Below are 13299 nucleotides of genomic sequence, written 5' to 3'. Positions count from 1 at the left end.
CTCCAATGATCTTATAAAGAAAACCATGATCATGCTACAGAGAAAGGCAAACCTCCACTGTCCATGCCAACTTTTTTTCCTTGTCTAGGAGAAAAAATTCTTCCTGAGCCCAAATTTAGTGATCAGTGGGTGCATCTACACATACATTTTACTGTGGAGTTGATTAATTAGCTCTCCAGTAAAGCATCACAGTCTACATGTTCGCCCATATTAGGGTGCAGTAAATTAATTAATTCCACCATAAGATAGTACTGTCTAGGACAAGTATTATCCTACAGTGGAGTAATTGTATGTGCTCAAATGCCCATGTAGACTGTGACCAGGGCTGGCTGGGGCATGAGGATGAGCCAGCTAGCATGCTCGTGTCCCAGCCAGCTCCTCCATTGCCTGCTGCTGCCACCTGGAGCCGGGGGTTGACCCTCTGAGCCCCCTGCCAGCCCGGGGCTGCTTTGCCCTGGCACAAACAGCTGAGGTCCAGGATGCATGTAAAGATGCTGTGCCCAGAGCAGCTGACTGTGGTGCAAACTGTGCCAGAGTTTATTGCTACATGCAAATTGCACATGTAGATGCACCCACTGTGACTCCAAGCAGAAGAGCAAGATACCCAAGCCAGGAACCTTAGGGTTTTTTGTTTTGTTTTGTTTTTTATTTTTCAGAATGTAATTAAAAGACTGGCATGGCATATAAACTTCAGATTCAATCTATTTGGTTGATGGTGCTGAAACATTGAATAGTTAGATCAGTCTAAGGCATGTGTGTGTCTGTGATTTTAAGAATGCTATGAGGTATAAAGTGGACTTCATGATATCTGTGATATTTAGGGTGGCCATCATAGAGGACATTCCGGTTTTCTGCTACTCTATCCTCTGTGCTCTATTGATACAAAACCCAGTGCCCTTGTCCTCTATTTTTCTCTTGAAGAGAAAAATAGAGAACATAAAGGCATCTGGGTTTTGTATCAATAGAGGACAGAGGACAACTGGTCTGTCCACTATGATGGCCACCCTAGTGATACTGGATGTGTGTTTTACATTGGTGATAGGAGTAGTCTTCTGACGCTGTTATTACGCTAGTATGATGGGAGCATTACAATATCAGTTGGTGTAGCTCACAAATACTGCAGTCTAAAAAATCACATCTGATTTGCTGGTTAAAATGCCTATAGACCCACACAAACTTCTTCTCATATTATAATTATCAAATTTATACAAAGTTTTGCAGATGGGATTGTCAACCCAAGAATTCTTTTTTACTGACAATCTGCAATTTTTTTACTGACATACATTTTACATGATGTACATGAAACCCTTTAGCCAGGCCCTAGATGGCAGTAACAAGGGCCAGGCTCAAAATTTAGGAGTTTAATACCCAGTTTCTAATTTGGCTCAAGGCCCCACCCAGAAACCTGGAGTTGCATTTCTGCTCAGACGCAAGGTGGTGCTGCACTGCTTTGTTTATCAACACTTGCATCCAGTGTCAGTCCAATGATAGATCTTTGACCAAGCTCATGGTTTTTTAGTTTGTTACAGGCAGCTGAGTTTTTATGCACTTTACAGACAAGCATTTCTAGCCATTTTTATGCACTGTCTGTAAATTTATGGACAGTTGGCAACCCTGCTGTTTTAATCTGACTCTTGTAGTCAGAATTGCCCAACACAGACCAAAATGTTTCACTAAATGGTTACTGTATCAAATCAATAAAAAAATCCAACTTTTGAAACCAATAATGTACATTACAATATTGCAAAGTGATTCCAAAGCCTGTTTACAATTTCCAAGACAAAAATATTAGGATTGGATTTCCTTTTTTAAAATATACATAACCATTATAAAGTATGAAGCTTTGAGGAATACCATTATCAGAAAGTCAGATCTTTTTCTCACTATACAACCCTCCTAATGCCTTATTGATCACTGTAATACAAAGTATTTTGAAAGTCCTTAACCTGGTGTCATAGCATCAGTCTTCATAAAACTGAATATCAGTAAATAATCTATTAGAAAAAAAATACTTTCTAAATCATAACATGAACATATTTTAGTAGACTGAATTCCTAAATATTTCCATTTTCCAATCCGAGAAATATTTTACTGAAATTCTTTTATTAGATAATTCCAATCGCAAATTCCTTTTGTAATTCTCTAATAGAGATTTGCTCAGTATTTTTGCTTAGTAGAGTCATATGAAATAATAATCCTCCCATGGAAAAAATATAGTTTACCAATATTGTTTTAAACACTTGTTGCATAGCCAGGCCTGTTTATGTAATTGTTTACAGGAAACAGTTGTATGTAATTAAATTTGAAATAATTGATTACAATAATGGATTTCTTCTTTAAAATGTAATCACAGTCATTAGTTTGCTTTTATTTCAGTTAGTATTAGGGTGAGATTACACATTACAATTAGATCATATTAAGAGCACTTAAAACATGAAGTAAGGGCCATTAAGAAGCGCTAAGTGCCCATTTTAAAGTTATGCCAGTTCAGGCAGGGATTATCTTTCAGTTGTGCTATCTAACTTGAGTTAAATTAACTTTTGGGTATTCACCTGAGATAAAACCACCAATTTGCAGTCCTCCAATATTCCAGGAGTCTCTGCTCCCAGGTGGACTAGCTATCATCCAGGACTCTATGGCCCTGGACTGACAGGTGGGAACAGTCAGGCAACAGGTGGGTGGGGATGGGCTGAGTGGGGAGGGAGGGAACAGGGTGAAAAAGGGGTGGGTGGAGGAGCCAGGGGAGGGGAGCATTGGAAAGGGTTGAGGGGGTCAGGATTGGAGCAGGGAAGCGAGAGAGAGAAGTAGGGAGTTGAGTGGGTGGGGACCTGATGTCTTCTTTGCCCTCCCCAAACATCCCCTTTGTCCCCAGATTCCTCCCCTGCCACCCCAGTTGCCTCCTCTGCCCCGTATCATCCCCCCAACGCCCACATCATTGCCCTGCCGACCTGATCAGCCTGAGAGCAGCAAAGGTGCTGGTGAGTGGGTTCCCTCTCCCTGCCTGCTCCTGTAGACCACACCAGCCCTGCATGCTCCAATCCAGTTTCTGCTAAGCCTCGCAACTGAATGGGAAACAATACAATTTTAGAGAGAGTATTAACCCTGAATGTGTGACTAGCATTGGTTAACCTTAACACAGACTAACACTCCTTAGAATTAGCACCTGCTAATTCTAACATGTCATCACACCCTCACATTGGTTCTGACATTCTTGTTCTGAGCATTATTGATGCTGGAGTTGAATGCTGTCTTACCATGACAACACAGAAGTAGTCTAAGCTTATTGAAAAATAAATATATCTGTAGTGTACAAGAATTGTTATACTATTTAAAATATCCCATTAAATAGTTTAGGAGCCCTCTAAAAGGTTTTTTTGCCTTATATTGCAGAAGCTATCAGAACCTTGCTAGGGTGGCTGGGTAAACAAAAACTAGGGCTTATGTTCTTAATTAACAGAAATATTTTAATCCAACCAATTTCTTCAGATTCTTACTGTTGTGTAGAGAGGAAGGACACAACAACTGATGAAAAAGATGTGAACCTAATCCTGGAATACATTAGAATAGAGAGAGACTGTAGAAAGCTTAAGAAGACTAAAGCTTTAGATAGAAAAAGGGCTTAAAATATTTGGGTACCTATACACGAGTGGGGAGGCTACTCCAACACACTCCAGTGTGTTGTAATTCCAGTGCATTGGAGAAGACTCAATTAATCGTGTCTGCTGGAGTGTGGCAATTACTGTGCTCCAGCAGCCATCCATGTCTCATGTATCACTGTCTCTGCAGTTCAAAATGGTGGTAGGGGTGCTTTTAAGCTTGTTTGATAAGCTTTAGATAAAGTACTCCCGCCATCATTTTGAAGCATGGGGACACTGATACCTGAGACACTATAGGCATTTTAATTCGAGTGACTCTCAGAGCTGCTCTAATTAAAGCATCTCCCCCGACCAACTCCTGCATTATACCACATGTATAAATGCCCTTTGATTTTGGTGGAAAATGGACTTGGACAGCTATATAAATAAACAGGAACAGAAGATAAATAATAATGTTGTTTGCAACCTAACAACTCCCTTTCAACCAGAAAAAAACATTTTCTGAGGTTGTGGCAATTCTAAAAAATCATAATTCTCTAAAACCAACAGCAACTTTTGAACACTTTGACTTTTCAAAGCAAATCAAAAAGAAAATGAAATTCTTTCTGTGCAACTGGATTAAGGTCATAAACACAATTTTCCCACTTCGCAGAAAATTTAAATGAGGACCGATTCTGTTGAGGTATGCAAAAGGAAGCAGTTAAAAATGTAGTTGCTCGGGGATGTAGGGGGATATAGGGGGGTAGTTAGGAAGGCCAAGGCAGAGATGGAACTGGGACTAGCTTCTCAGATAAGGACAATAAGAAGTCCTTTTTTAAATACATAGGGGGTAAAAAGAAGGTCCCGGGTAATGTGGGGCCCTTGTAGGATGCTATGGGAAACTTGGTCGTCACAACAGACGGCAAAGCTAACATGTTTAACGATTTCTTTGCCTCCGTCTTTCTAAGTAGGGACCAGAACAGCCACCTCCCTCCTGGGCCCCCCTCGGGTCCCGGGGGAGGCACACCTGGGCCACGGGTTAGCGAGGATTTAGTTAGGGAGCTTCTGAAGGGGTTGGATGTATTCAAATCAGCTGGTCCGGATGATCTCCACCCTAGAGTTCTAAAGGAACTGGCCGAGGTCATTGCAAGTCCCCTGGCACGGCTTTACGAGCACTCATGGTGCTCTGGTGAGATACCGGAGGACTGGAAGAGGGCCAACGTGGTCCCCATCTTCAAAAAAGGCAGGAAGGAGGACCCAGGAAACTATAGGCCGGTTAGTCTGACCTCGATCCTAGGCAAGCTGTTTGAGAAAATTATGCTGACACACATCCAGGAGGGGCCAGCAGGGGACTGCATGCTTAGGGGCAACCAACATGGGTTCATCAGTGGCAGGTCCTGTCAGACCAACCTGGTGGCCTTTTATGATCAGATCACCAGATCATTAGATGCAGGGGTAGCAGTGGATATAGTCTTCCTGGACTTCCGGAAGGCTTTCGACACTGTCTCTCACCCCGTTCTCATTAAGAAACTGGGGGGCTGTGGTGTAGACAGCCACACAGTCAAATGGGTCGCCAACTGGCTGGAGGGCTGCACCCAGAGGGTGGTAGTGGATGGGTCCTTCTCAACCTGGAAGGACGTGGGCAGTGGGTTGCCGCAGGGCTCGGTCCTTGCGCCCACATTGTTCAACATCTTCATCAGCGATTTGTATGAGGGGGTAAAAAGCACCCTGTTCAAATTTGCTGATGACACTAAGATGTGGGGGGACGTGGGCACACTGGAAGGATGCAACAGGCTACAATCAGACCTAGACAGGTTACAAGGGTGGGCAGATGAGAATAGGATGGGTTTCAACACAGACAAGTGCAAGATGATGCACCTCGGGAGGAACAACCGGCACCATACCTACAGGTTAGGGAACTCCCCTCTTGTCAGCACGGAGGCGGAAAGGGTTCTGGGGGTCATCATTGACTCCAAGATGAACATGGGCCAGCAGTGTGGAGAGGCAGTCAGGAAGGCCAACCGCAACTTGGCATGCATCCACAGATGCATCTCGAGCAGGTCCAAAGAGGTGATCCTCCCCCTCTATGCGGCACTGGTCAGGCCGCAGTTGGAGTACTGCATCCAGTTCTGGGCACCACACTTCAAGAGGGATGTCAACAGCATGGAGAGGGTCCAGAGGAGGGCCACTCGTATGATCAGGGGACAGCAGGGCAGGCCCTATGAGGAGAGGCTACAGGACCTGAACCTGTTCAGCCTCCAAAAGAGAAGGCTGAGGGGGGATCTTGTAGCCTGTTATAAACTAGTCAGGGGGATCAGCAGGCATTGGGGGAGTCACTGTTCCCCCAAGCACCGCCGGGAGTGACCAGGAATAAAGGTCACAAGCTGGCAGAGGGTAGGTTTAGGTTAGATATCAGGAGGCACTACTTCACGGTCAGGGCGGCTAGGGTCTGGAACCAGCTTCCAAGAGAAGTGGTGCAGGCTCCTACCCTGGGGGTGTTTAAGAGGAGGGTAGATGAACATCTTGCTGGGGTCGTTTGACCCCAGTACTCTTTCGTGTCATGGCAGGGGGTCGGACTACATGATCTGCTCAGGTCTCTTCCGACCCTAGAAACTATGAAACTATAAGAATGGTTAAGGAGAAAGACTGCTTTAGAGAATTCAGTTTTAGTGGAGACCACTATGAAACATTCCAGAAAGTTGCAACTATATCTTGAAATCTATGCTGAACATTTGACCTGAAGGTCAAGTGGAAAACCCAGCATTAGACAACATTTAAAGGTTTTCTGCTTTCATTATATCAGAGGGCACCTATACATGAACATGGAGGCTGCTCTGATGCGCTGGAATTCCAGTGGATCAGAGCAGACTCAATTAATCAAGTCTGCTGGAGTGTGGCACTCCAGCAGCCTCCTGTGAGCCATGTATCAGCATCCCTGCACTTAAAAATGGGGGTGGGGGAGCTTGAACTAAAGCTCATCAAATGAGCTTCAGTTCAAACACCCCCACTACCATTTTTAAGCACAGGGATGCTTATACAAGAGCCGCTCTAATTAAACCACCGCCTCCTCCCCTCAATACCTGAAGCACGTGTAGAAGTTCCCAAAGAGTCTCACAATGCTAATGGTTTTTGGTACAAGGACAAAATCCATAGAAACTGCAAGAGATTGGGACACGTGCAGATGATATATTAGTCAGCCAAAAAGTTTGACATCTGCCTTACAAAGACAATACCAGAGAATTTCAGATTCATAAGTTTCAAGATGACAATGTGGAGTCCATGGAGAGTACTGTTGCATTTTTCCAACAGTTTTATTTAGAAGGTGATAAACATAGTATTATTTATATTACTTTACAAGTGGAAGGAATAAAAATTAAAGTGGAGCTTAATGAAGGATCTAATGTTTCTGTAATTTCACAGCAGGATTGTGAGGTTTAATTGCATGTAAAAGGGTATATAATTGAAATCCTCACTTTCTTCAGCATGATTATAGTAATGGTAATAACATATATCCAGAAACAGCAAATACTAAAGTTCTACGTTGTGAACAAGTGCTGTGTTTCATTACTGCTCTGAGAATGGCTGAAGGGTTTACTTGGACTGCCAAAGCATAAACTATCTGCAGGCTTCTCCAATGTTGTGAACTTGTATAATCAAGTACTAAATAAGTGCACAGTAACTGGAGCACTGTCTGTGTTGTGACACACTACTGCTTAGTATTATTAGGCTACAACTCAGTTAGGCTACTGCTCTGTCTTGTACAGACATGCCCACAGTCAAGCATGCAGCTCAGAATCCTTTACCTAGGATACAGGGTTTATTAGCTTCTTTAATTTATGGTAGGTATGTCAAACTCATCTGGACTCATGGCTGGATGAGTGGCACAGAGCCAGTCCACAGGTCAAATTGGACCCACAAACCTCACTGCTCCCTTCTCACTGCCCCCTCCCCCCCTCAATGCTAGATCTATTGGATGCAGCACTGGCTCTGGGGTCTGTACTACATATGGCACCCACTTCTCCTGGCCCAGGAACTGCACTGTGCACAGTGTCCTCCTTACCCCTTCTAAGACTACACTGAACACGGCACACATCCCGGACTGGTTGGTGGGGAAAGCTGCATAGGCATAGGTCCTAGACCGGCTGGAAAAGGTGTTGTGTGCAGTGTAGGTCCTGGGTTGGGCACCACACATGGTGCGCACTCCTGCTGGGCTGGCATCCACATTACACCCAGCCCACCCAGTTTGAGACCTACGCTGCATATAGCTGCTGTTCAGGGCAGTCCAGAATCCAGGCTCCATGTGGCACCCTCTCCCAAGGCCAGGATGAAACACATGTCACATGCAGCACAGTCTGAGACTGTCATGGGATGGGGTCCTGCAGGATGGCCATGATCTCCCCAAGGCCCCCTTACCGTGCCAAGTTGGCCCAATGGGCACCATCTATTCTCGCCCACCATGTCTTTGATTGAATGATTGATAGGGAGGCTGCCTTTCCTTTCTCTTAGACACAGTCTTGCTTGACTCTTTGGACCCTGTGGGTTTCTGGACCCCTGGCAGGTCCTGCTCCAAGATAGATGTCACAATGGGTGTTTCAGGGCGCCCTAGCCTTATGGGCTATGCATGTGTCCACCCATCCCTTTACCACGCCCCAAGCCTCACTGATGGTACTGACATTGTTTGGTCTGGGCCTTGTTATAATTTGGCCCCCTTGTCCTCCCTGGGACCTCTGTGGCTCTGTCTCACTCCGTGTGTCACTGGTGCTTGGGCTCTCCACGGCCCTGTCTCACTCTGCACCCCTCAAAGTGCTGCACCCTCTCTGGCACTGGGGGTCTGTGTACCCCAAATGCTGCGCCCTCTCTGGCGCTGGGGTCCCCACGCTGCTGTGGGTCCCCTATGAGACCTCCTTTTTCCCCTAATAGCCTCACCCAAACCACCAGTCTTATACAACAATAAACAAAATACAAGCCCCTGGGCTGTAACATAAATTCAAGCCACTTGGCTATAACCTCATTCAAACCCTACCAGGGAATGCTCTGTCCCTTAATAGTATTGGAAGCCACTCCTGCAGACAGACCTCTCCCCTTCGCTTGCTTTGGGAGACCTCCTTCCCCGCAGGCTGGTGGTAGGGAGCTGCCCTCCTTGGGCCCAGTCCTGGAGTTTATATGGGCCCAGAGCCTTGCCCCTTCTGGTAAGCTGACCATGTGCAGGTGCAGGCTAATTTACCCTCTGGCTTGTTGCCCTGGTAACCTGCACCTGGGCTTCTGTCTCTCTCTCTTTGGGTTTTTCCCCCAGGCAGTTTCCGCCCTTCTAGGAGCAGGGTGCTTTCATGCCCTGTGACAGAGACCAGCAGGGGGTGGGGAGTTGTGGCTATGAGCATGGGTCATGGTGCACAGGTCTGGTCAGCTGGCATGTGACTTGCATCTCTGACACCAGTGGCTCATGGTAAGAATTTCTCCACAGTTAACCTAGTTCAAGATAATTGATGCATATGCACATGAACAAAAATGTATTTAGATGTAAAAGGCTAGCATTTGGAAAGGCATCCACACCCACTGTCTGGCAGCAAACCAGGGATCACGTATTAGAGGGCATTCTTGGCACTCATGTTAGTTGTCTAGGATTACTTGTCATGGGAGTCCATTATGAAGAACAACTTGAGAACCTCAAAAAGCAACCTGCAAGGCTGAGAATAGTCCTGGAACAAATTAGGAAAAATGGACTTGATCAAGTTTAAAAGATACATTTTTGCCACACCATTGATAAAAATCATGTTGTTAAGCCATAATAAAAATGTGAAGCAATCTTTCAGCTATCCCAACCATAAAATATATTACAATCTTGCTCCTTTAAGCAGAAAGTAAACTATTAAAATTGCTCTTTACCACATCCGCTGAATGGTCTACTTCTCACATCTGTGATGTTGTTTTATGAAATGACAGACACAAGTGATGTTTTTTGTGACATAATTACAGGTTTGTCTGCCTTTGTTAAAGCTCAGTCAGTAGAGGGCCACTGAAAAAAAATAAGTACCATCAAATGACCATAGATCAGAGGTGTAACCAGAGGAGTTGGCACCTGGGGCAAACCCTGTGGGAAAGCAGAGGGATGCATAGTTCTGAGATTGGGAGTGGAGGGTGTGTGAGTTCTGAGAGCAGGGGCAAGGGACATAAATTCTGGTGGGGGGGAACATATAGTCCCGAGAGTGGGGGTGAGGTGTCCAGGTTCCAAGAGCCAAGGAGGAGGGCATGTGTTTTCCAAGAGTGGTGGTCGGCAGCAGCCTCCTACAGGAGTGGGAGATGAATCTAGCACCCCTTAACTTGGTGCCTAGGGTGGATGCCCCTCCTGCTCACCCTTAATTATGCTACTGCCACAAATAGTCCCATCTGTTTGCAGTTTTTAAGTGAAAGAGGAAGATTTAGTAAGAGATTACTGAGATAATTTATGGAAACTTGCAGACTGGATCTCTGTTTTATCAGGTAGGTGTTGCGCCAAACTTGTCATGAAAAAGACATGAACCAGGTTCTGAGCAGAGTTTCTACAAGATGTTCTATACAAGTGTTTTATTTACATGTTCATTAAACATTAACATTATTTTAATATTATAAAAGCCTAAGTCTGTCTGTCCATAACGCTTTATTCACACTCTGATTGGCTGAAGGAAACAGCCAGAGTGCTCCAAGTGTGGGGGAGCACTGCCATAATTCTGAAGCCATGCTGAGTACCAGACAGAGGGTTGGGGAGCCAAGGCCAGCAGCTCTCCCTGCAAGCGGTGCCAAGGACCAGACAGGGAGTGGGGGAGCTGAGGCCAGCGCAGCTCCCCTACCCTGCTCCCTGCAAGAGGCAGAACAGCGGCAGCATGGGGCATTAGGTGGCAGCACTCCATCCCAGCCCCTTTGCCCCCACCATTCTTGATGGGCAATTGGCTAGTCGAAACAATAAAGTTCTATATAATGTTTTATTTAAGACACCAAGCCTACCATACTGCAACAGACTATCTTAGTACCAGTGAGTATTTGTGACAGCACCAGTGAGCCTCATTACTCTGCCTCCTCTACGGAGGTCCTAACACTACGGAGAGAAGTTGCTGTTAACACAGCTACATAAGAAAGTGCAGACACTGTATCCAATACTGATACTGCTGTGATACCTGTCAGATATAAGATCTTAAATTTACCCGTATTTCATCTCTGCAATTTTTGATGAATTGCTTGTAACATTTGTCTTTTTATTTTTGAATAAGGAGAAATGTTGTCAAAAGACTATTTGGGGAAATGTAAATGACTAATGGGGTGTGTCTATATGTGCAATGAATGTGACTGAATATATTTCAGCTCAATTTGAGCCAGAGTAAACTAATCCCTATGTCACTGTTTACATGTGTGTTTAAGTGCAGTAATTTACTGCACTGCCAGATAGTACTTGTATCTGACAGGACTATCCGGCAGCACAGTAAATTAGTGTACCACAGCTTAATTGCCACACATGTGTAGATGGTGATGCTTTACTGAGCAGCAAATTAGTCTGCTATGCAGCAAAGTGTCTCATGTAGACATGCCCATAGTGAGCTTCTGTAAAGTTTTCTAACAGGTACAGGATAGAACTCACAGTCTAAGTAAAAGAGATAAGGTGGCTGTAAGCATATGTATATCCTCTGTCAGTGGCAATGTGTCAGGGGTGCATATGCATCCCCTGACAGCGCTGGTGCCTCCTGACAGGCCATGCTCCCCACTTAGGCAATGGGCAGGGGGGAGCACTAGGTGAAGTGCTGTGGCCACTTCCGGGAGCTTCATGGCCTCTTCCCAGTCAGTGCGATTGGCTGAGGGGGATCCGCCCCCTCCCCCCCAGTCACTGACTAAGGTTGCACCGGTCACCCATGTCCTTTGTTATGTCCTGGAGGCAACTTGTCCTGCCTGGTTAGTAGTCTAAATGTCACATTTTATAAAGAAATTTATAATGTTACTTTATGAAAGAGCAGATTTCTGTCTATAATCTAAATAGATGTCAAAAATCACTAGAACTCTTACAGCTGGTGTCAAGTTCCAACTAGCCATTTAGTTTTATTTTGTGATTTTTAAAAAAAATTCATAACCTAAAGTGTTAGGCATAAAACATCAGATTTTTTATTTTTTGAACTCCCAACTTTATAGCCTAACTATAAACTCTTCTGGGTCCTAGTGACTCAAGGATTTTGTAAATCTCAGAGCATTCCACTGGGCAAACTGTCATGCATCTATTTTGGGTGTGTGTGAATTACTGATCTGTTCAGCCCCTTGCTGAAGTATATGTGTGTGTGTGTGTGTGTGTATGTATATGTATATGTTTGTATGTATACACACACACATATATACACATATACACACACGCACACACACTTGTAATTTGGTGGACAATTACTTTGTGCGCTGAAGGATAAATTTCAGAGCAATTTTGTATTCTGTTTGCACGTTAAAGGTGAATTTCATCCCCTCAAGATCTTGCTGAGTGTACTGTATAAGCTTCAATGAGTTGTACAGTAGGGCTGTGTGAAGCTTCGGTCCCTGATTCAATTCGGCAGAGATTTGGCTCAATTCGGTGGCCGAATCTCCAAATCCAAACTGAATCAGAGGACCCTTTACTCTCGCCAAATTAATTTGGAGAAATTCAGAAAGATTTGGCAATTCAGACATAGACACAGCTTTAAATGTTTTTTCTATGTACCTCTAGGTAGCAGGCAGCTTGTGAACACTGCAATGCTGGGGCACATGGAGTGTTCCACAGATGCGTGGGCTCCCCGTGTGCTCAGCAGCAGACCTGGAAGTGAACCAGAAGCACTTCCGGTCCACTAATGGGTCAGCCACAGAGTGCATTGGGGGCTCCCCCTGCACCAATTGGCTCAGTGACTGGTGCCTCCTGGGTTTGGGGGAGCCCCTGGGATCCTTCCATGGCCGATCAATGAGCCGGGGGGTACAGGGGGGGCCACCCTGTGTGCTCCCCAGTGAACCCTGAAGTGGATCAGAAGTACTTCCGATCCACTTCCGGGTTCGTCGCTGAGCATGTGGGGGGCCTGCCCTGCGCTCCTGTGGAATACTCTATGTGCCACAGCATTGCAGCTTTTACAAGCTGTGCTGGTACCTCAAGGTATGTAGAAAAACCATTTAAAGCTGTGTCTATGTCTGAATTGCTGATTCTCTGAAATCAGCATTGAATCTTCAGATTTGGATTTGGCTGAATAGAATCAGAGACAGTGATCTGAATCAACTAATCAAATCACTCCCCCTGATTCGGGCCGAATCTGAATTGGAATTGAATAGGGCCTGCTTCACACACCCCTATTATATAGGCTTTATTTAGGAGCAGTGAATTTCACTATACCTACACTGGGATGGTCCAGTAATCTAAATGGGTATGACAGGCACCATGTCTTTTGTCTCTTTCTAATTCTAGGTTTGTAATGATTTAACTCAGGGCCTTTGTTTTTTTAAATGAACATTTTAATGTTCATTTTCTGGATGTTGCCAATAAAGGTGTCTCAATAGTTATTTGCAAGCCACGAGGAAGATAATATCTGTTTAGATATTTTCTATTCATAACACTATGCAGTGCTTCACACCAACATGCTAAGCATTGGGTGATTTCACTTAGATACTAATTTTAGAAAGTGCAGACATATCAGAAGGATGAAAAAAAAAGGTTGCTTATTTGTATATATGACACAAATAATCACAGGCAAATCTGATGTTAACT

General features: G+C 44.7%; 1 protein-coding gene across 5 annotated transcripts in view; it reads right to left on the bottom strand.

The window, feature by feature from the left end:
* MYPN (myopalladin) overlaps positions 1 to 13299 on the bottom strand; it is a 145879-nt gene that overhangs the window by 118485 nt on the left and 14095 nt on the right. The window lies entirely within an intron of this gene.

This window comes from Crocodylus siamensis, chromosome 7, assembly GCF_052110815.1.
Source record: "Crocodylus siamensis isolate JL-2025a chromosome 7, ASM5211081v1, whole genome shotgun sequence".
NCBI lineage: Eukaryota > Metazoa > Chordata > Crocodylia > Crocodylidae > Crocodylus > Crocodylus siamensis.
The sequence above is the reverse complement of the archived record's forward strand: the minus strand, read 5'-3'. Positions and strand labels throughout refer to the sequence as shown.